Raw genomic sequence first — 24038 nt, forward strand, 5'->3', positions numbered from 1 at the left:
TCTTGAGGTCTACACTTACTTAAAGAGTCTGTGATTCTGATGAAGGATTCATCTCCCAAATTGTATAAACACTGTGATTAGTCATATTGGCAAAATATATTAGGGAAATGTATGTCAGTGAAGAGACCATGTGATTCTGTATTCCCATGGCAGAAGTTTCTGGAACATATTATATATGGAAATCCATGGAATGCCACGTCATTGCCAGCCTTGGTTTATACGTGCTATAAAAGCATTCCATGAGGGAAGATGTTCGCAATACATGCCTCATTGTAATATCTGGCAAGGCCTTTGAATTTCAGAGCATATTTTTTTAGCAAATTTTTGTTTTTAATGAAAGTGAAATCATGCATGCTTCCAAACTTTCTTGAAAGAGAAGAAAGTTGTCATTTTTTGACCATCGGCATACACCATCATATTGTAGGAAACAGTGTGGAGTCCATTGCTGTTTTGGTGACATATCCTGGTTACTTAATCTGATAGAAGATGTCATTTGAAGTCCTTTCTTTCTCCAGGGGGGAGTAAGAGGATAACGAAATATAAGATAAGATTGACTTGGCCCTGTATAAATGCCCACTCACAGCAACTATTTGCTTCTTGTTCTGAGGACAAAGAAATTTCCTGCTCTCACTAGGGTAACAAAAGCAATTAAGGACTAATTTTTTAACAATTATATTATCAGCTAGCACAGTCATTTACTAACCTAATCAGAAAACCTGAAAGGGCAATTTGGGATGTCAGTGAGGAAGAATTTGAGGAGAAAGAAAGCCATATGTCACTAAGATTGGTTGGTAACGAGGTGCACAAACTCTCTTGAGGTGTGGTCATTTATGTGCCGTTACCTGTAAAAGGCTTTTTCTCTCTTTCAGTCCAAGCTGAATCAGGCTTCTCAGATCACTTTTTCTATTGTAAAGTGATAGTGTTCAGTAAAAATCATTTACTTACTTATTTATTGCAAAAATCAGCTCCTGGTGAGTTGAGCGTTGCTTTCTCCTCCTCTGTAGAACTACTGGGCTTAGCAAGGACATGGTAGCAATCTTCAAACCTTGCCTGATTCTGAGCCTCACGTTGTCTACATATCAACTTTGGGAATATTCTAGAAAAGCTTCTTCAGGGCGGTGACTAACACTAGGCCCCCGTCACACAACTGAATATTTGCAAATTTTGCAACAATCATATCTGTTGTGTTGACCTCAGAGATCAATCTATTATTTCTAAAAGAAACACAAGGATCTCTTGTTCCTTAGAAAAAGAACACTGGACAAAAAGACAAATTCACCAATGTTGATTTGAAAATACACCTGTAGGTAGCTTTATTGGACCTTGAACTACTAAAGTAATGCAGAGAATTCCCTTCAGTTACTTAATGCCCCACAATGAAACTGGAAACCTTTAAAAATGTTATCTCACACATGAAAAAAATTATTAAAATAGCTTCAACATTTCTCCTTTCATGTAAAAAAAAAAAAAAAAAAAAAAACCCAGACACCACTTTATCTGTAGTCTAGAACATTTTGGAACACTTTGAAAGATTTTCAGATAATAGAATTTTTTTATCATAAATTATGTTTACTTCAAAGCCAGGTATTTGAATGATTTAAATTATTAAAATAGAGTAGGGCGCTCTGCCTCTAATATCAGTGTCAGCAGTGCCATTGTCACAAGGCAATTTTATTCACCAGCCAAGCATTAAGGAAGATGAGCTCATCTCAAAGCTTGATCTTTATTTGTCAAGTTGCTTTTCATCAAATGATTGAAATTAGGGCTTCATAGAGATTGTTTCACCACAGTTTCTGATCAGTGTAGACCCAAATTTAATTCTCCAGTTTTTGAAGGCAATAAATATTTTCATTATAAGCTTAAAAAGCTAGCTGTGCAACTTAGTCTAGAACAAAAATTTTCCATAGCACATGCCCCACCTCCCTTATCATCACCCAAGTATTTGAAAAATTAAAAAAAGAAAGAAAACATGATGACAAGAAAATTGCTTCTGAATTATCATGTACTACAGAAGGAAGGATATTTAAGAAAACTGTTGAAGGATAATTAAAGTTACAAAAAAAAGTTTCTGGCAAACTGATTAAAATTTCTGTTCTGCTTCAGCTGTGGAGCGGACACACGCTTGTGTTCTGGGTGTTTAATCCACGTGAAGCTCAACCTAACAGAACACCTGGAGATGATATTTGCTGCCAGGAGTGAAGTAGACTTGTATTAGGATCTGCTTAATACACAAACCAGGCTAGGCGTGGTGGCTCACACCTGTGATCCCAGCACTTTGGGAAAATCATTTGAGGCTAGGAGTCCCAGACCAGCCTGGGCAACATAGTGAGACTCTGTCTCTACAAAAAAATAGGAAAAATTAGCTGGATGTGGTGGCATACACCTGTAGTCCCAGCTATTTGGGAGGCTGAGGCAGGAGAATCCCTTGAGCCCAAGAGTTCAAGGCTGTAGTCAGCTGTGATCAGGCCACTGTACTCCAGCCTGGGTGACAGAGCAAGACTCTGTCTCTAAAATAAAAATATAAAGTATTTTCAGTTTTTTTTAATAGTCAAAAAGTTCCTCTTATGCCTAAAGGGGCTTGAAGTACCCCACCCTTTGTGCATCATCAAAAGAGAGCCAACGTGCTGTGCAGAGCCTTCAGGAGATAGAGGGAGGATGCTGCCAGCCCGTGGAGTGGAAAAGGTCCTCCCCAGTTGTCCTGTTGCACGGTGGCTCTCACACTTTACTTGGGATCAGGACCTCTTGACACTCTTAAAAATTGACTGTACCAAATATCTCATCATTATTAAAATATTTAAAATATGCCTATTGGAAATTTAAAATGATCATTTAAAAATTTATTTGTTTAAGAATAGCAATAATAAACCCAATACATGTGAACATATTTTAAGAAAATCACTTTTTTTACAAAATGAAACAAAATTTAGTGAGAAGCATAGCATTGCTGTTACATTTCTTGCAAGAGCCTTGAATGCCTGGCTGACTTGAAGACAGCTGGGTTCTCTCATCTGTTCCTGTATTCAGTGTGTTCAATTCAAGCTATGTGAAGCCTATGAAGAAAATCTGGCTTCATACAAATATGCAGTAGTAAAAATGAGGAGTCTTTTACTAATCTTTTTAGATGAGTTTGGATATCCTTCTTTGATAGTTCACCAAAAATCAGCAGCAAGAGTTTTTTGAAAGTAAGTTGCAATGAAGAATCTGAAACTGCATTAATAAACTTTTTATACTCTGAGTGCTCTGTCTTGTACTTTGAATGCAACTTGCACCCTGCACGATTTTGCAATATTGTGCATTGATTACTTAGAAAATAGTGGTTGAGTTATGGGGGTCTTCCAAATGTTAAAACATTTCACTTATGCAATATCAAAAAAATCACATTCATTCCTATCACCACTAATCTCATCAGAAAAGGCTTTAAGTACTGGAAAGCTATCCAGCTCATGGCAGCAGGCACAAGTTTTCCAGAATTCTAATTTTTTACTTGAAAGCTCGCATTTTATCATTGGCAAAAAATACTGTCTGTTGGTTTTCTTGAAGTGGAAGGTTCACTCACTTTGTTCAGTCTCAAGAAAATGTCTCCCAACTGCTTACTTGCAATTCGTTCTCTCCAGTAAAAATTTTGCTTCCTGAAGCAAGTAGCTAGTTCAGCCTGCAACTCAATTGCAAAGTAGTTTTTCCTGAGACAACCATAGTACTTCAGTAGGCAGAAGAAGTGCTTTATGTGTACTTCTTGTTTCATCATACACAATCATAAAAGGACATATAACTAAGAATCGAGATTTAGTACAATTAATCATTTTTACTGATTCACTCATGCCATTCGTGTGTGAAACTGGCTTTGTACTGTGTTTTCCTTTTGTTTGTTTTTCTTTTGTTTCCCTACTGAGAGTGCCTTGAAGTAAATAGCACAATGACTTTTAGTGAAGTTTGGTGCCACTGCTCTTATTTGCACTAAAAAGCACCAGAAGTTTTATTACTGCTGCATTTATTCCCTTGGCAGCACAGTGAAAAAGGCAAATCATGTCTTGGCATTATTGGGAAAGCGGTTTTAGCTTTGTGGAGCCTCTGCAAGAATCTTGGGGACCCCTGGGGTCCTGGCACCCCACATTGAGAACTACTGGGAAATCAAATGATAGAGAGAGAGTATACTACACAGATCAACTGTGAAGAGCATTTACATGGTTATAATAACGGAGCCATTGCTGTTGATCCAAATAAAAGTACATATAACTCTATCGGGAAAGGGGCAGGAATAAAATATGTGTCGATGGTGAATATAAGGAGGTGAGAGTTAAACTCTGTCATCTAAAATAGGAAGTAAGGCCAGGCGCGGTGGCTCACGCCTGTAATCCTAGCACTCTGGGAGGCCGAGGCGGGTGGATCGCTCGAGGTCAGGAGTTTGAGACCAGCCTGAGCAAGAGCGAGACCCCGTCTCTACTAAAAATAGAAAGAAATTATCTGGCCAACTAAAACATATATAGAAAAAATATTAGCCGGGCATGGTGGCGCATGCCTGTAGTCCCAGCTACTCGGGAGGCTGACGCAGTAGGATCGCTTAAGCCCAGGAGCTTGAGGTTGCTGTGAGCTAGGCTGACGCCACGGCACTCACTCTAGCCCAGGCAACAAAGCAAGGCTCTGTCTCAAAAAATAAAAATAAATAAAAAATTAAAATGGGAAGTAAAGAAATAAATCACCTAAAACCTGAAAATCAAAAATAACAGAATTATTAATTCACAGTATGTGGTAAAGAACAATAGAAAATGCTACAATTGTTGTCCCGACTTGCAAAGTGCTACGTGATTTACTCCTCCCTTACCTATATGTTCTCGTCTCTTACTCTAACTGTTGCTGGCTCTGCTCCAGCTACACTGGCTTTCTAGGCTTCTTTACACACCAGGCACTGCTGCCTGCTCAATTCTGTGCTGTCAGGTCTGCCTGCACCACAGTCTGCCTACGTATGTGCACAGTTAATCCCCCATTGCCCCAGGTCTTCCTCAGTGAGGCTCATGTGAGCACCCCATCTGCACCTCTTTCCTGCGCTCACAGTTCCCCTCCTCTCGCTCTGTTTGCCCCCATAGTTCCTACCATAATTGTACATACTATATAATTTACTTGTTTATTACATTTTTTCTCTTATATCTGTGCCTCCTCACGCTGGTAGAACATAAATCCATGTAGGCAGAGATTTTTACCTATTTTATTCACTCATATATCGTAAGCCCTCAGAGCAGTGTGTAGCACATAGAAGATGCTCAATAAATACTTGTTGAATATATGTTTGAATAAGGAGCAGAATATAGTGAGGTGTAACAGGTAAGAGTCTGCTATTTCTCATAAGAAGCCTTGTGGAATCACTTAACTTTTCAAATTGTGCATTTATAACTTTAATAAAAAATAACAGACACATTTATAGGAAAAATATAGAATAACATAGTGTCAGAAGTAGACTAACACAGTGTCAGAATTAGTGGAAAATATAAATTTTGGAGTTGTGAGAAAATGAACGAGAGGAAGGAGGACAGTACAGGAGCTGAGGGAAGAACCGGGAGGAGAGCAAGAAAGGCAGCGAGAACAAGGCAGGAGGTCATGGCAGGAGGAAGCCCGAGTGGAAGCCCAATGGGAGAATAGAACAAAGTCTACAGCACAGCCACTGGCTCTTCCGGCCACTTTTTAAAAGGACTTTATTAAGGTATAATTGATGTACAAAAAGTCTACACATATATTAATATAACATATACAATTTGATGAGTTTGGACATAGACATACACCCACGAAAACATCAACACAATCAAGCTAGTAGACATATCCATCACCTTCAAAAATTTACTTGTGCCTCTTTTTTTTTTTTTCCTGGTTTGTTCTGTTGCTTTTGTTGTAAGACCACTTAACATGGATGTATCCTCTTAACATTTTAAGTGCACAATGCAGAATTGTTAACTATATGCACCATAGTGCACAGCAGATATCTCTAACTTATTTATTCATCTTGCATAACTGAAATTTTACACCCATTGGTGACTTTGTAGGACGGTCTTTCCCCTGAGTGGAGGCATACTCACGCAGGGCATACGGCTTGGCAAGCAGAGAATGTACTTGCATTCAGCTGCTTTCTATGCGTTCAGCCAAGTGTTCTCATGCAAGGAAAATCCTGCACAAACCCCTGGGGGAGGTCAGTGACAATAGGATCTGTCCTTTAGCCCTGTAGACCTCAAGAATGAGTTTCCAGCAACTCTAGCCCAGAAAGATGCTAGCTTCCTCTTAGAACAAAGCACAGAAAAATGGAAGGCAAAGAAATGTGAAAATGACCAGCAGAAGCATACCTGTTTGAATAGAAGGAGATTGATACTCAACATGAGAAAGGTTGAAAGTAAAAAAAAAGTAAAGGGTCAATACCAAGGGGAGAAAATGGCACAGAAAGTGGAGACCGGTGATGAAAGTGGAAATGTCTCGTGTCAGGTGCTTTCCTATTTAAAGGGAAGGGAAAGAGTTTGAGAAAAGGGAGCAAAAGGAGACTGAAACAGAGGCAGCAAAATGACACAGAAAGGGCACAAAAATGTGCACAATTTGGTTTAGAATATACTTTGTTTACCATCAACTGCCTGTGTACAAATAGAAGCCACAATAGACGTGCTGTTGCCCATAGGTACGCACAAAACCCAGCCCAAATCCATATTGCTAGTGCTGCTTCACCAGGGCTAGAAGATTTGCTTTAACCTCAGCTGCATCATTAAAAAGGAGCATTAGTCCAAGGGACTATTATAGTCATTGAACCATCCATTCATTTAACAAATGGTTATGAAAGGCTTCCTATGTGCCAGGAACTGTTCTGAGAACGGCGACACAATAGTGAGTCAAAACAAATATGGTTCAAGACCTTGTGGAACTTGTACTTTTGTGTAAACTTGCACTAGAGAAATACATCTACAATAAATCTGCTTACGTGTGGTAATTGAACCTGTAGAGTAGATGTCGTCTCCCAGAGGGCAGAGTGAGGAGACAAGAGAACCTAGAAACTATGACCTCTAACATACAATGAGGAGATAGAGGAAGGAGAACCCTACTAGAGTCAGAGAAAAATTAAGGAAAGAAAAAGCAGAAAATAGTAGGATGCTCAGTAGCACCATTCCATGTAGCAATTTTATTTAAAAAGGGGAGAAAAAAACTAACCAGCATATTTTTTTTTTCATACAGAAATGGTATGGAGTTCATGGGAGATACAGTAGAATCTCTCTAAGTGATATTTTAAAAGTTGCTCTTTAATGAATTGTTCTGTTTGGATTTAGCAAATCCAAGAAGACATTAAGATAGAAGCAATTTAGCAATAATTTAGCAAATCCAAACAGGAATATCTTACCTCTCAGAGATAATAAACCATGAATAATTCAAAATAAAAATCAAGCCACTTCCAATGTCCCTGTGTCCTATGAAAGACTTGAACAATGCTGAGAAAAGTTGGGACTGACATACCAAAAGGCATTCTGTGATAAGCAAATAAGCAATTATGAAGCTGGGCATATTATATGAAGAAGTATAAGAATATTAAAAAATTACGCTCAAGTTCAAGACAGCAAGGCATTTAAAATTGTTATTAACTAAATGGTATCTCTTGTAAGTATAATATGAATTCAGGAATGATGATATGGCAAAAATATCTGGTTTTCTGCCAGAAATCCATTCTCCTTTTCTTTCTCAAAGATGAGATTTTTAATTGGTCATAGTGTTATCTAGTTATCACGTGTCCTGGCCTCTCTTACAGCTATGAGTGGCCATGTGGTATGAGTAGAAGTACTGTATTGCATGGGGACTTCTAGCAGGTCTCCTGAAAAGGAAAGTTTGCCCTTCTTTGCCCATTTCTCATTCCTGCTGGCTGAAATGCAAATGTGGAGAGTGTCACAGAAGCAGCCCATGATGGGCTATGAAACTACATGCTAAGCATAAAGGAGCAGCAAGAGAGAAGGTAGCTGGGGCCCTGACGAATCTTGAGCCATCCTTAGAGTCCTTGCCTACCACTGGACTTCTTTCACTTGTGAAAAATGTAAATGCCCAGCTAGTTTAAACCATTGTTTTGATGGGTTTCTAATATATGCAACTGGACCTAGTCCTAAAGAGCTTAAGGCTGTAACCCAAGAAGGAATCACAGCAGAGGTAAAATCCAGGTGGGACTTTAAGGGTAAGAATGGGTAATGGAAATCAATAGTTCCAAAGAATAATGTTCTAAAAGAATATTAAATAGAATAGATTCAAAAAATGATCCCATTTACTATAAAATTGATAAACTCTGGAGTGCTAAATTTAATATAGGTAGATCAAATGACTTTATTACATGTCTTTTTTTATTTGTTTTCCATAAAATTTAAGAACTTCTTACTTTCCCTAAGGTTTCCTGTTGTAAAGCATGGAGTCAAGACAGCTTCTAAGGTCAGTAAGAGAATTCAGAATTTAAATTTCAGAAGAAGAGAGTTGAGAAGATGGTGATAGAGTACCCAGTTCTTTAAATGGTCACAAGCCTCAAAGAACAGATGAATGGTGCTCAGAAATATGGAGGAACAGGCAGAAGAGAACTGAGAGTCTCTCTGTGTGGTCACTGAGAGAAAACAGAGCCTGGGAGATGTGCCAGGGGTGAGATGGGCAAACATCCCAGAAATTCCAGAAACTATAGATCAGTGAGTTTAACATCCATCTCCAGGAGAATTCTAGAATAGATTGCTAGATGAATGGCTCATGAGAATTTTAGGGGAGGGGAAAAAAGAGGGAATGGAAGTGGTCCCCAAGGACCAGAGGAGAATACTGTAATTCCTTCTTACTCTCGTCTGCCAGTTCTTTTCCCTATGTATTGTTGTTTACCAGGATTCTATCGCCAAGTCTCTGTCTGCTGGTTGTACATTCCTCTTACTAGGATAGCTCAGGGCTTTAACTACCACTATTCAGGGGTAGCCAAAAAGACAAGTCGGTGAAACCCCAAAAGTACAGAGATAGTGAAATACTTCAGTACAATTAAGCAGAAAGCATTATAGTGTGCAAATATCAGACCAGTGAGGGTAATCATTTCCAATTTGGACAAAATTAGGAAATTAATCTGCCTGTGAAAAGGAGAGGGAATACATTCCAAATTCTCTACTTAATATTCCTTAGCTCTTCTGTCTTTCTACCTCCCCTTGGGACTGAATGCAGAGCACACAAGGGCAAAACAAAGAGAAAGTAGTTAAGTTGCAGGAGACGGGAAGACAGACGAGACATATGCGAAAAGAAGCAATTCTGGGAGTAAGTAATAACTGAGAGCATGTATTTAGCATAAAGTATTTGAAATAAAGACTCTGAATACCAAATCTGAGGAATTGCAGGTGAATTTGTGGACAGTAATTTCTGGTATGAGACAAAAATAGCATGGAATATATAATAGAATAGGACTAGTAGAAGCTGAAGGAAAAGAAAGAATTATTTTCACCACATCTGGGTAAAGATTTTCACATGTCATAACGAGAAAGGTCCACATTTAGATATAGTTGAACACTACTGATTATTTTGTAGAGATTTTCCATGATTAGGTTGAACTTGACTGTATTTAGTTCTTACTTCCTGGTGTGGGCTAGTTATTTTCAACTCTTTCTCTATTATCTTCCTAAAATCTTGAGGAAAGACCCCCTTTAGATCTTGTTGTAGGTGGACATATCTGGATAAGGCAGGCTACACCTGATAACTGCAGTTAGGATTGTGCTGCCAAGAGTGAACAAGCCAGGGGTTAACAATATGAGTTCTAGAATGCTGCCTTCCAAAGCTCATTCTGGTCCACTCTGGTAACTGTGAAATCATTGACAGATGTATTTCTTACCCATTCTGATTCCCAACTCCATTTCTGTCTACTACACATTGCTATCACAAATGCACAGGGAGCAGGATTGAAGACCTTGTCTTTCCCAGCACCATTCTCTACCTTAGCCAGTGGTATCAACGCCTTCATCCATCCTGTCTAATCAAGCCAGATGCCTTGGAGTTATCCAGCTTTCCTCTCTGCCCAACTCCTCTCTGCCATTTCCATCAGCCTCCAAGTCCTGTTGATACCACCTCCAAGATTCTCATGAATCAGTCAATTTCGTTATCTCTCTTCCCTCTGCCACTGCCTTAGTTCAGTCCACTATCCATTCTTGTCTGTCGCTATCTTTCTAAAACAAAAATCTAATTATTTCGCAGCTGTACTTTAAAAGCCTATGGTTCTGCTCTGCCTACTGGGCGAAAGTCAGCTCTTTAATAAAGCTTTCGATGCCCTTAAGAATTGAGTTCTATCTGTCTAATGTTATCTTGCACCCTCTTTCTCAGTCCCTCCTTCTTTCCTTCTGTCCCTCATTTCACAGAGAGAAACACACACACAGGCATACACACACACTCTCTATACTTTAATCACCAAAGGCTAAGTTTTATAAATATAAATAATGAACATCTACCATTTACTCCCTCAGAGCTTTAGCATAGTGCTATCCCTATGGGTCTTGAATTACTGTATGACTGTCTTTATAGTCACCACCACCATCAGCTATAATGCTACTGATTCTCAGGCCCAGCTCAAATATCACAACCCCTGACAAGTCTTCCCTGATTCCTAAAGGCCAAATTAATAGTTGCCTTTGTGTTTTTACTGCAATTTGATCACAATACTGGTTTGGTTCTTTTTTTTTTTTTTTTGTGAGTACCTATAATGCACTGGGACTGTTTGGAGTCCAAGGAATTCAAAAGTAGAAGGAATAATGCAACTCTGAGGCCAGGCCATTTGTTAAGAGTATTGCTAGTTGAATAGAACACTCCAGGAGCACCACCCAGAGTGTGTGGAGTAGTGTGGAGGATGGGAAGAAAGGATTCCCAGTTGCTTGGTTCTTTGGTCTATGTTGCTCATGTTCAATATTCTATTAGTGGCTTTGATAAGGACAAAGAGAGCACATCAAATAACTCAGCAGATGATATAAAAGACGGAAAATGCCTAAGAAAATAAAACATAGAATAAAAATAACATGTATATCAATAGGCTTGACTTCCAAACAAACACAATGATATACGCAGGAATAATTTGAAGACCTGCACTACACATTCCAAATGCTGACTGCAGAGGGACAGGTGTTGTGGGAGGAAAAAGGGACTGATTTAACAGCAATTTCTGTGAATTGGATTCAGTTGCATAAAATAGCTAATATCTAACTATGTATCATGCTAAATGCTTTATATGCATTGTCATTTTTATGCTCACAGCAATATTTTATCATCCTCGTATTACAGGATGAGGAAATTGAGGCACAGAGTGTTTAGTCTAAGGTCACATAGCTGGAAATGATGGATCTAAGATGTGAAACCAAGCATCTAATTCTGAGGCCACACGCTTACTAGGCAAGGATATCTAGCATGAGAAATGCTGAGCCATTTGTAGGATATGACTGATTTAAATAGCAAATGTAATAATGGGCTGTATTAATAGAAATATGTTGTCCAGATCAAAGGAGGTAACTTTCGGCCGCAGTTAATTGTTCACTAACCAACCCAAATGTGGGATGTTGAGTTTTTTAAAAGACTATGAACAAACCAGAAAGCACCCATAGAAAGGCAGTTGAGAACATAAAGGTCCTACGATTCAGATATTTGATTGAAAGTTAGAAGCTCTGAAAATGATTAGCCTAAGGAAAAGAAAGCTTACAGGAAATATATCAGCTTTCTTCAACCCTTTAAATAAAACCAATCATGTAGAGGGAGATGAGATTTAGTTTGCATTGCTGTAATAGGCAAAATTAGGGCCAAAGATTAAAATGAAGAAGCAGCTTTCAACTCAATATAACAACAACAACAAAATAAACATTTAGAGTTGTGAAGAAATATAATATTTCTCCTCAGAAACAAGAAAGCTCTCTGGGTAGAAGTATTCAGGGGGAGTCTAGATGATCACAGGAAAGGGAATGTAGATAGGGTCTCTGTAGTAGGGAGATAATAGGCTGATAAAAAAGGAGATGGTCATTCGGAAAGGAAAGTGATATGAACAAAACCATAGCAGAAGAGAAGGAGGTGGCATGTGTTCAGGGGGGTGGTAGTTAGGAGGCCTGGAGAAGAAGGCAAGAAATGTTCAACAGTGGGAGCCAAAATTGGCTATTGACAGAACGAGTCTGAGGGAGTCAACCTCACTGCCAATTATGAACATTGAAAAATAACTCACAGCAATATTTCACAAATAGTTAAGAAAATACAAAATACCTTTCCTTAGCTTACTTTTCTTCCTTTTGGTAAAAAAAAAAAAAAAAAAAAAAAAAAAAAAAAGTTTTTTTCTGAAGAGAAAAAAAGATGATACAGTTGCCTGGTGTCTACCAATCCCTGTGCTGAAGCACATTAACAAGTAAAATCATATTTAATTCCAAAGCAGTCCAACAATATTGTCGTTATTATCTCCAAGTTAATGAAGTGGAATCTGAAGAAACTCAGAGTTTAAGCAATCAGTGACAAGGTCGAGGTTTTAGGTCAAATCTTTCTGGCTTCAAAACCTGTTTGGGGGAACACTGAGGTGAAGGCCAAGAACAGAGGAAACAGTAGAACCCAGCCTATGTGATTGTAGTCAAATCTAGGCCAAAGTGTCTTAGAGCAATACTGTTTTAAAGTTTAACTTCTTAATATGAAATAAAGAAATGAAACAAACCATTGTTTCCCTCCATTCCTGATGCTATAACAAAATACCTTAGACTGGGTAATGTAGAAATTTATTTCTCACAGTTCTAAAGGCTGGGCAGTCCAACATGGTGCTAGCAGATTCAGTGTCTGGTGTGGGCTGCTCTCTGTGTCCAAGATGGCACCTTCTTTCTGTGTCCTCACATGGCAGAAGAGATGGAGGGGCCAGGCAACTACCTGAGGCCTCTTTTTTTTAATTTCAGCATATTATAGTGGTACAAATGTTTAGGTTACATATATTGCCTTTACCCTACCCGAGTCAGAGCTTCAAGCATTTCCATTCCCCAGACAGTGCGCACTGCACCCATTAAGTGTGAATATACCCAGCCCCCCTTCCCCCCCTGCCACCTGCCTGACACTCAATGAATGTTACTACCATATGTACACATAAGTGTTGATCAATTAATACAAATTTGATGGTGAATACATGTGGTGCTTGTTTTTCCATTCTCATGATACTTCATTCAGGAGAATGGGCTCCAGCTCCATCCAGGATAATAATGAAGGCAGAGCCGTCATGACTTAATCACTTTCCAAAGGGGCCCATGTCTTAATAACATCACCTTAGTGTTTAAGTTCCAACAAAAGACTTTTGGGGGGAAATATATATTCAAACCACAACAACCATGCATAAATATGATATCTCCTTCCATCTCCCAATGATGTTATTAAGGAGAGCTGTGTTGCTCAGCCACATGATGAGAGAAGAGAGGGAGAGATGAGCATCAAGATGAGTAAGCACTGATTTAAATTAATTTCTGTGCTTGATAAGCTTCTTGCATGAGACACTCAATGTTACTTTGTGCAGGCAATGTGGCAAGAAGATTTGCCTTAAGGTGGGGATGTCTCAGGCAAAATAGAAAACAAAACAAAATAAAACAGATCATTTGAATAGTTAGCCAGAAAGCTGAATTGAGTCCATTTCTCAAAAGTGATATGCTTATTTAGCATTGGTAATATGCAAGTTCTTAAATAATACACATTTCTCCTTCAGTCCTTCCATTTATTTTCTTCCATATCTACTTATATCTACTTTTTGGTCCTCCATGTTTTAACCTTCCTTTCAAAAGATGATTGGCAACCAGAAGCCAGCCTCTCTTTCTGTAATTAAAAATCCAAACTGATTGTATTTGAACTGTCTCATTTGGGGACCAGGGTGGGAAATCATCATAAACTTGGTCTATTCTCTTAAACCACCAACTTCCCAGCAACTAAGTCATCACTTTTCTTTAATAAACATGTAAGTAAGCTCTGTTTCCATGGGGAAGATGGGTCATATGGAAAACATCACTCAAGGCAGACTAACATTTCACCCCAAACAGAATATTTACTTACAGATTCTTGCATAAATACTCTTTGCATAAGGGATGATACAAGGCTTATAGCTCCACTTCATCAATACTTGCTTCAGTATTTTACTTGAGGATGAAATAGACTTAATAGAAGATAATTATATTATTGACTTTGGGGTTTCAATAAAAGAAAGAAAGAAAGAAAGAAAGAAAGAAAGAAAGAAAGAAAGAAAGAAAGAAATATTACATTTGCTCCTTCTTAATCCCTTAGTCCCTTAGTCCCTTAGTCCCTTCTCAGGACTTTCCAAAATATAATTGCCTGTAATTCAGAAAGTTCATGAGTTAATTTACTTAAAACCCTAGAAATGCACAGAAGACCCAAGGAAGAACTAAGGACACCATCTTTAATCTTTACACTAGCAGGATTATTGAAGACAAAATGATTACAAAATGCTATGCTGAAAACTTTATGAGGGTTTTTTTCAATTTGTATATGTTACACAAAGTATAAATGAAACAGTATATTTCATAGTATTGGTAATAAGCAATGTGTGTTTTAGCATTTTTTATTGTAATACTTGTGTGTGATTTTTTGAAAGGCAAAAGGGTTTATGGTAAACCGCAAAATCCTCCTCCCCATCCACCTGCTGATGTATACTAAACATTGTATCCAAAAGTAACTGCTGTGAAAGCATGTAACCACATATAAACATTTATGCATTCTGGATTTTTGGACAGATATAGGATTTTTCTTTACATTATCTTCTTTAAATTTTGTATACTTAACAATATATCTCAGATATATTTCTTGCAAAAATATACATTCATATCATTATTTATAATAGATACCCAGTGTCATGTATATAAAGCACATGTCCCAGTTGAAATATTTAAAAAACGCAAATGCCCTATGGTCCAGCAATTGCACTAGTAGGAATCCTATTGCCAATTTTATGACTATGTAATACTTTGTATCACTAGTACCCTATCAATGGACACTTAGGTTACCAGGATTTTGCTCTTATAATCACTATTGCATTGAGTATTATTGAACATATATGTTCCCATATATTGGAAGCCTACTCTACAATAAATTCCTACTAGTGGAATTGCTGGGTCAGAGAGTACATGCATTTTTAAAATATGCTAGCTAGGCCATGTGCTTTATATCCATGAAGATAAAAAGATTAATTTCTAGGTGAAATTTATGCAAAATATAAATTTAATTTTACTTGAAATGGAATAGAGGTTGTAATTGATAATTTGCCTCCAAAATGTGAGGCTTTTAAAATGAATTCCTTTTTCTGCTGTAATAAAAAAGGTTACAATTCCTTGCTTGAACATTTCACAGAAGGATTGCCGTGCACAATAGGACCCTGAATTTATTTTGAGATACATTTTAAATGGTGCTTCATGTTTACATATTTCAAAAATTCCAGAAAATAAATGGTGTTTGTAAAACAGTATCATAAAGGAATACTTCACAAGAGTTAATTATTTGTACCATAAAAGGTAAAATAAAATCTCATTGCCAGTGGAAGAAAACCTATACTTCTCAATCAGACTGCTAGCAATGCTCGATAATTTGAGCACAACATGTAAGCATGATTGCATATAAAACAGTGCACAGAAACATGTAGCTCCACCTGCTCGGATATTCAAAAGTCATTTCATGGTTATTATATTCTAAGATAAATTTTCTTGGACATGTCTGGTCATGCATGCATTAGTCATGCCTCTCAGCCAAAATAAACTGCACCTCAATACAAAATGGAAAGCCAAAGCCCACAGTAGGTCCGTTTCTCATTTTGTTCTTTTTCAAATCCTAGTGTTTTTACTTCCTCCTTCCTCTAGGTCCTCTCTCTCTCTCTCACTCACTCTTTTAATTAATATTGGAATTTCTCTAAGAAAAATTTCTAACTATATATTTCTAATTATACATTTTAAAACGAAGTATATATACACATACACACACGCATGCATATGTATACACACACTCTTTAATTGTTAATATTTAATCACATACCCCTCCTTCTGGGGGCTTTGGTCTCACTGTCAGAATTGCTAAATAGGAAGGTACAAACAGCCAGTGATGGCTCCCTTGTCAATCTCAGTGGGCATGAGCAGTCGCTGGAGCTTGCAGTATCAGTTGCTAGGCAACCTGTTCATCTGCTGAGCCTGATATTTCAATTCGGCAGCAGTAAAGGTCTGTTATGTTATGGCCTTTCAGAGCTACCTTCATTACATAATATCTACCATTATAATAAAGGAGTGCCAAATGTTTAGGGGTGTGAGGGTAGCAAGGAGAATCAGTGCAGCTGTACCACTGAGATAATGTCAAAGTAGGCTTTCTGCATATAAAAACGTATAGAATGATGACATATTTAACACTTGCTCCTTCCTGACAGAGCACTGAAAAAGCATCCTGCTAGGCTATTTACTTGATTATATCAAATCAAGTCTTGTTACCATTCTAGAAAAGTTTATAGCTGCCAGTATAATGAAGGTAAAATAGCAATGGCCTAGAGAAATAAGAATATTAATGCTCTGGATATAATAAATGAGACTGGTATATCTGGCCAAGTGTTTGTCCAAAGGACAATTTGTGAGAACAGACTTTTGTGGAATACATTTAAAGTCCGAAAATCAGCAGCTCTGTGACTATTTGAGGTGGCCAATCTTGCTAAAACATTTTCCTAAATAAATGTCTGAGATTCCATGACATTCATTGGAAATGATTTGAAATAGTCCACTCTTTACCCTTGAGTTTATTTTAGAAGCAGCAAATAATCATTGTAACAAGATGACTCAAATTACAATTTTGCTCATTTATCCAATTTGTGTCCAATTTATAAAATAGAAGTAGCCCTAGTTCATTCGCGTTACTATAACAAAAACACCATGCACTGGGTAGCTTATAAAGAACAGAAATTTATTTCTTATAGTTCTAGAGCCTTGGAAGTCCAAATCAAGGTGCCAGCAGATTTGGAGTCTGAGGAGGACCCACCCATGGTGCCTTCTATGTGTCCTCATTCGGTGGAAGAAGTGAACAAACTACCTCAGACCTCTTTGATAGGGGCACTAATACCATTCATGAAGGCTCTGCCCTAATGACCTAATTATAATATCTCCCAAATGCTCCACCTCCAAAACCACCACACAGGAGATTAGGTGTCGACATATGCATTTGGGAGGACACAAACATTCAGACCATACCAGAAGTGCACTAATTACTATATAGTCTTATATTTAGTAACCAAAACAAGCAAACAAACAAACAAAACCAAAGTGACAGTGCCTTAAACAGTACAGAACATTATTTTTCTCCCACCTAACAGTTTAAAAGTTTAAAAAGTCCAGGGTCAATATAGTCCCTTCCATTTTTCACATTACCATCTTCAACTTGCAGTTTCTCTCTCATGGTCTAAGATGACCATTGCAACTGCATTCTAGACAGTTAGAAGGCTAAAGCAAAGTGTATCCACATTCCTTCCCTTCCAGAGAATAGCTGGTAGATTCACTTATTACTTCTGCTCACATCCCACTAGACAGAACTTGGTCACACCTAACTGCGAGGGAAACTGGGAAATGAGATGCCCTTTGGGAGGGCATAATATTCTGTCCGGCTAAAACCCCAGGTAGCTCTTACTAAAGGAAAAGTGGAAGAGTAGATACTGGGGAACAACTAGCTGTCTCTATCATAAGAAAAAACAAAAGCATAGTGTTGTAGAGAAGTAATAAAATTATCTTAAACTGTGCAAATCAAATTCCCTTTGTGAGTTGTAATAACACCCCAGGAATGGAATGGGGATAGAAAAGATATCTAAAAGCATTGAGTTCACTCCTCTACCTCACCTCTTTCAGAAATGGTCCAGGACCCTGAAGACAATGAACAATGAACAATGAAACTGGAGATCAAAAGGCAATTTGGGGTGACAGATATGTTTACTCTCTTGATTATGGTGATGACATACATAGGTCAAACCTTAACCAATTGTACATTTTAAAGACGTGTGATTTAATGTATGCCAATTATCCCACAAATAACTTGTTAAAAAAAAACAAGAACATAGAATGTGAACAAAACTGCATTTAAATAAATGTCATGGCTTTCCCTAGGGAAATAGCTGCCAAGAGTGTTAAATTCAAGGAATTCAAGGTGATGCTGTCATCAATAAAGTTCTCTAGTGAAGCAGAAAAACCACAAATGTGACCTTTTGCTATGACAACAGTAGAAAGTCTATGGCAAGAACCAGCAGGAGGACTTCAGCTGGAAATGGATCACTGAGAACGTCTGAGAAAAACCACATTTATTTATAAATGTTTTGTTCATGATCTCTCAGTCATTGACATAAGAACCTATTGTATTCAGATCAGAGTCAAGGTAATTGTGATGAAGTATAGGAAGAACAATCCTTCTGGGAAAAAAAAACAGAAACAAAAACATGAGAATGCGCTTTCCTTCGGAACAGGAGTCTGAACCTCCAGACAGCAGACAATTGGCAAAAACAAGAGGGAAGCAAATGTGCTTTATTTTTTATTAAGACAAATCGTAGAAGAAGGAAAAGCAGGGGGAGGGAAACCTTTCTGTTTGCAGTGACTCTCATTGAGAAGGTCTGTTTATAAAGGGTTGCAAAATCACGGACCCCTTTGCCTATCATGGACACTTTTAATTTCAATCACTCATTCATTCTCATCTTTAAAGACTTGAATTTATTCATTCACTCAAACTTTTCTTGAATACCTGATTTTTATGTGCCAAACATTTTGCGAAGTGCTGGGATGAAAAAGTAAATAAATTCAACACCAAAGAAGCTCACAAAAAGTGACAGGTGAAAATCAAACCTCTTCAGATCGGTTTACCCATTTGTTTCAGAATTTTTACTATTCCCTTGCATAAATATATGTGTTACATATTTTAAGCAAGCCCAGAAGAGACAGGTGGTAGAAAAGTGGCCAAAGATTGTTTTCTGTCCCAGAACACAGAATTCCTTTCTTTGTGCACATCATCGGGAGTTATTTTTTATCTGTACTTTAGAATGCCAAATTGGGTGGGCTTGGCCTCTGCAGATCCTTGGCTTCTTCTCTTTCCATGATATGGTAATATAAATAGAAGAAGACAGATTGAAGAGTAGTGAGGCATGCATACATTTCAGAAGCAAAATAAAATAAAAGCTAAAAACCTTTCTCTTAGAACCAGGAGCATAGTGAGATTTTATGTTAAAGAATTGTTCATAAACTAAAAAGGGCAAAAACTTTTACTTTACATTTCACATCATTGTTTTCCGTGTTGCTTTATCTTTCATCTTAGATCAATAAATGGATGTGAAATATGATTTACTGTATCAGGTGACTTGTCCATAACAGCACAACATCTTTTCTAACATAAATTTATCTTTTTTTTTTTTTCCAGAGGGGCTAAGAAAGTTGTCATCAGGGAAGGGCATAAGCTCAGGGCTGATATTCTTTGCTTCTTAGTCAAGTGTCACACTTTGGATCCATTACATTTGGATGAAAGATGAATGTGTGGGCTTGTGAAATGTGGTAGAGGCGAGCTGAATACAAGGAGAACGTCTAAATGGCAATGGTGACTACACTGTAGGTGAAAATAGTCTTACGTCATTCCAGTCAATCCATAACAAGCCCAAGATTTCATAATGTTAATTAAATTAATTTATGTAAAAAGGGTGATTCATAATTTTAATTTTGTATATCCCCTTACCCTTGGCACATTTTTTATGTCATCAAAAATTTTCCAAACTCCTATAAAACATCATCTACTTGGTGCTTTATAATGCCTTTGTAACCTCTTGATTGGATATTTTATTTTCATTTTAATTCTGCCATTGAATCAATAGTACATATTAAAATAGCTTAGTTTTGCACAGCATATTCACCATGGGCTGAAGAAAACTCTCACACCCCAACAGCACTTTTCTGATTAAGTAAAGCAATTGAATTATAGATTAAAGTAGCCTCTGTGCTTCTGCAAGCAGAGATGAAAATTTGATGTTCATAGGTTCTACCTTCTGTCCCTCACTCACATAACTGAAAATATGACCGAGTGTGCCCAGCGCTCTCCAAATTATCAATACTGCCATGAGAAATTTGAGCACATTTGAGGTGTGTTTGTAAACATATCTTTCAAAGGTAAAACAACTCACACCATCTATCAAAGCCTCATCTTTACTACCTAAATACAAAATTCAAGCAAGTTAACTCTAAAGGGAAACTAATAGCACAAGACTCCAAAGTAGTGCTGATGCCACCATTTATAATTTTTCTAAAATATGATAATGATTATCTTAATTTGAAACAAGAGCTAAATCCTCCCTCTTCCCTTGATCTATGGTTGTTATTCCAAAACACAGCTGTGGATTCATAAAAGAAAAAATAATGCCTGCGGTTGCTATTTTGCAAGTGCTATAATCTTGATTGTGTTTTATATTGATTAACATGGAGTCTTTCTCCACAAAACGACAGGTTTTCACATGTTTTGGAACCTATGTGAAATATTACTGTGGGGCAAACCTAGGGTAAGCAGTGAGGGTGGACGTCTTCCCATCCCTATGTCAGGCTTTCTTGGGAACTAATCTCAGTCAAGGGTTTATCTGCATTTTAATAGGGGACTCAACTCTCAAAGAAAATCTTTCATTTTAAAAAAAACTAAAATGATAGATTACGGTTGATATTTTAGGAACCTTTGCTAGATACCTCAAATCACAGAGACACTTATTTATAATAATTTCTAATGCATAGAAGAAAACGTGTTAACTGAAATTGTATATGCCTATAGGAAAACAGTGTGCTCAAGTAATTCCCAAGATTACAGATCATATTTTGACAACTTCTGTGTTTGGCATTGCTAAAATCCTAAAATCCTATATGTTAACAACCCACCTAGATTGCTAAAAAAAATTGTTTTGTTTTGTTTTTTTAAGGGTTTTTTTTTTTTTTTTTTGACAGAGTTTCACTCTGTTGCCTGGGCTAGAGTGCCCTGGTGTCAGTCTAGCTCACAGGAACCTCAAACTCCTGGGCTCAAGTGATCCTCCTGCCTCAGCCTCCCGGGTAGCTGGGACTACAGGCATGCGCCACCATGCCCGGCTAATTTTTTCTATTTTTAGTTGTTTGGCTAATTTCTTTCTATTTTCAGTAGAGACAGGGTCTCACTCTTGCTCAGGCTGGTCTAGAACTCCTGAGCTCAAGCAATCCACCTGCCTCGGTCTCCCAGAGTTCTAGGATTACAGGCGTGAGCCACCACGCCCAGCCTAAAGACATTGTTTATTCAACAGGTAACCATGATTTAATAAGCTGTACAAGGTATTGGGACTTTAACAGAACACAAACAGATATGGTCTTCCAGGGCATTCTAGGAACTGTCCAAAGGCCAGTGGGCGAGGAACATAGATTTCCTGTGGAAAAGTGGCCAGAAAAAATGCCTGATCAAGCAGGCCACAAGGAAATAGACGTTAATTCATCAAATGAAATACAGTTGATAATTACTGAACAGTTACCCCAGATAAGGCAAGCTTATCCCTCATCTCCCTCACTCTCTCCCTGCCCTCAAATTTTTACATATAAATATACATATTTTAAATCACATAACAGATGTTTCTTAAAGCTCAGAGTGCGTCTTATTCAATGGCAGTGCTATTGTAACTCAAAATCAAAAGAAATAAGAATAAATAAGAACACATTGAGAGCCATCAACCTATTGCACCAACATTTGCCAAGCAAGACGATTATAACATTTCATTATGGGGGCTAGCAAAGGTGTCACCTGTGAAACAGCACATACTATATCATGATGATTAGAAATTGAGAGGCCTGTATAAGTCATCTCATCTTGCCCCACTCATCCATGGTAGAAGCCTTGGGAATTTCGAAACGTTGCTTATTTACCCAGCAGGGGCGCTGTAGGGAGTCCTCACATAATTTGCTCTTAACTTACAGGCCTCAAGGACAAGGAATTCAGACATGTCCTTTAACATTCTTTGAAGTTGATAAAGCAAAAACGATTGCTCTTTTTTTGGAGAGAATATCTCCTTCCTTGTAGAACTGGGGACGAAGCTGTCAAAATATCAAGGGTTCCCTGCTGACAGTTTTTGTCTAGCTCTACGAACTGGGGAAGTTAAAATCGGAGCCTCTTTTTTTATCTCCAGAGTCAGCCAAGCTTTTTCTGAAGCTCAAGGGTCTTGCCAGGTGGCACAGGATGACTGCTTAAAGACTCATACCTCCAAGCAGAGCAGCTACAGATCAGCAGAGTGAACAGACAGATACAGGATCTGGAGACAAAGGGTGGTGTGGAAGTCAGGCACCGGGGCCGCCTTTATGCTTGCCCTCCTAACAAAATTATTGCCAGTGACTTCTTTGACTTTCTAAGGTTTCCTAGTTTGGAAAAGAAATTATATAGTTCTCCTATAAATAGAAGAAAGAAGGCTATTGACCTCACCCTGTTGAAGGCTGCTGGCCTGAATACATCTGCAAACTAGGTATTTAGGTGCAAGAGTATACCCAAAGAATCGTGCTTCCACTGTAAAATTCACTGAGTGAAGCTTGCTTTTGCATGTCCATTGTGGGCGGTGGAACTTTCTCAGTCATACAGAAATACGTTGGTCGTTTTCATAAGTATCACCTGTGAGCATGAAGACCTGCCATATCTTGGATCCTCATACATTGCTGTCCACTAGAGAATGTGAGCTCCAGGGATTCAGGGTGTTTTGCTTATCACTGTATCTGTAATGCCTAGAATAACACATGACGTAAGGCAAGTGCTCAGTAAATACTTCTTGAATAAATAATTCCAGAAGTCAATGCTGTCTTTCATGACTCTTCAGGGGAACATGTTACATGTGAATTTATTATCAAAGGAAATTACATTTCACTTAACGTAGTTATCTCTCCTTCACTGTAACACGCAATTGTGTTGCCATTTTAACTTCAGAGAATCAAGAATCCTTTTCCTCCGATCCTCCCCTTCTTGTTGTCACTGGTTTGTTTAGAAACCACGAGACGTTCAAATAGCTAATTTACTGCAACAATGTTTTTTTTTTTAATCAGAAAAAGAAGTTGTATATAACTAAACACGAAGACCATGGCTTATCCCTTTCCCTTTGTTTAATCACTTGTTTGAATTAACACCAAGGATCTATTCCCAGAGGGGGAGAAATCTGGTAACAAAATAAAATGTGTTAGTGATGCTCATTCATTTTTATTTACTAAGACTCAGGTTTATTATCTCTACAAATTGCAAAAGCGTGATTTTAAATACTAAATGTAAATGTGTTTCTTTAGAAAAAAATGGAAATTCAAATCAGAACATAATTTATTTAGCTAGATCTTGGTGTCTGCTTTTCCTTTCTTTTCAAAAGGAAACAAAAAGTGTAGTCCAGTCTATATGCTCTTCACTTTTCAGTGTGTCCATTCTATGCAATGGTGCTCCTCAACAAGAGACATTTTTCATTTAAAACATATTTCCAGAGTTAAAAAAATGTCTGGAAGGTCACAAAGAGATCTGGTGTAGGTCTTAGCCACACGTAAGGATGGCTATTTGTCAAAAGTACATCTCGTGGTCAAGGTCAGAAGGGTCTGTGTCTTTCCCTTTCTCTACAACCCTTCATCCATAAACATTCTGTATCTTCCTTTCTGTGGTATGGCCCCCCAAACTGGATAGAAACGAGCAAAAGAATGTGGATAAGTCCATCAGTTTGGAATAGTTCGCCTGTGACAGAAACGCCACTTGAACTAAGAAAGTAAGATAAACTAATGAATTCTCAGAACCTAAGGAACAGCTGAACAGCCAAACTTCAGCAAGGCCAGAAAGGCATGAAGCCTCAAGAGCACTTGAGACCAGGGAATCCCAGTGGAAATCTCAGGACACTGTTTCCATTTCCAACACTGCTTTTCTGCATACTGGCTTCATTCTTTCTTACCACCAAGAGGTTTTCTCCACATGGCAAGAAACATGACTGCTGGGATCCCCAGCTTAGGTACAAGAGCAGGGAGAGACAGTATGTTTATTTCCATATCTGTGTGATATCTATGTGACCTAGATAT

Source organism: Eulemur rufifrons, chromosome 15 (assembly GCF_041146395.1).
Source record: "Eulemur rufifrons isolate Redbay chromosome 15, OSU_ERuf_1, whole genome shotgun sequence".
Taxonomy (NCBI): domain Eukaryota; kingdom Metazoa; phylum Chordata; class Mammalia; order Primates; family Lemuridae; genus Eulemur; species Eulemur rufifrons.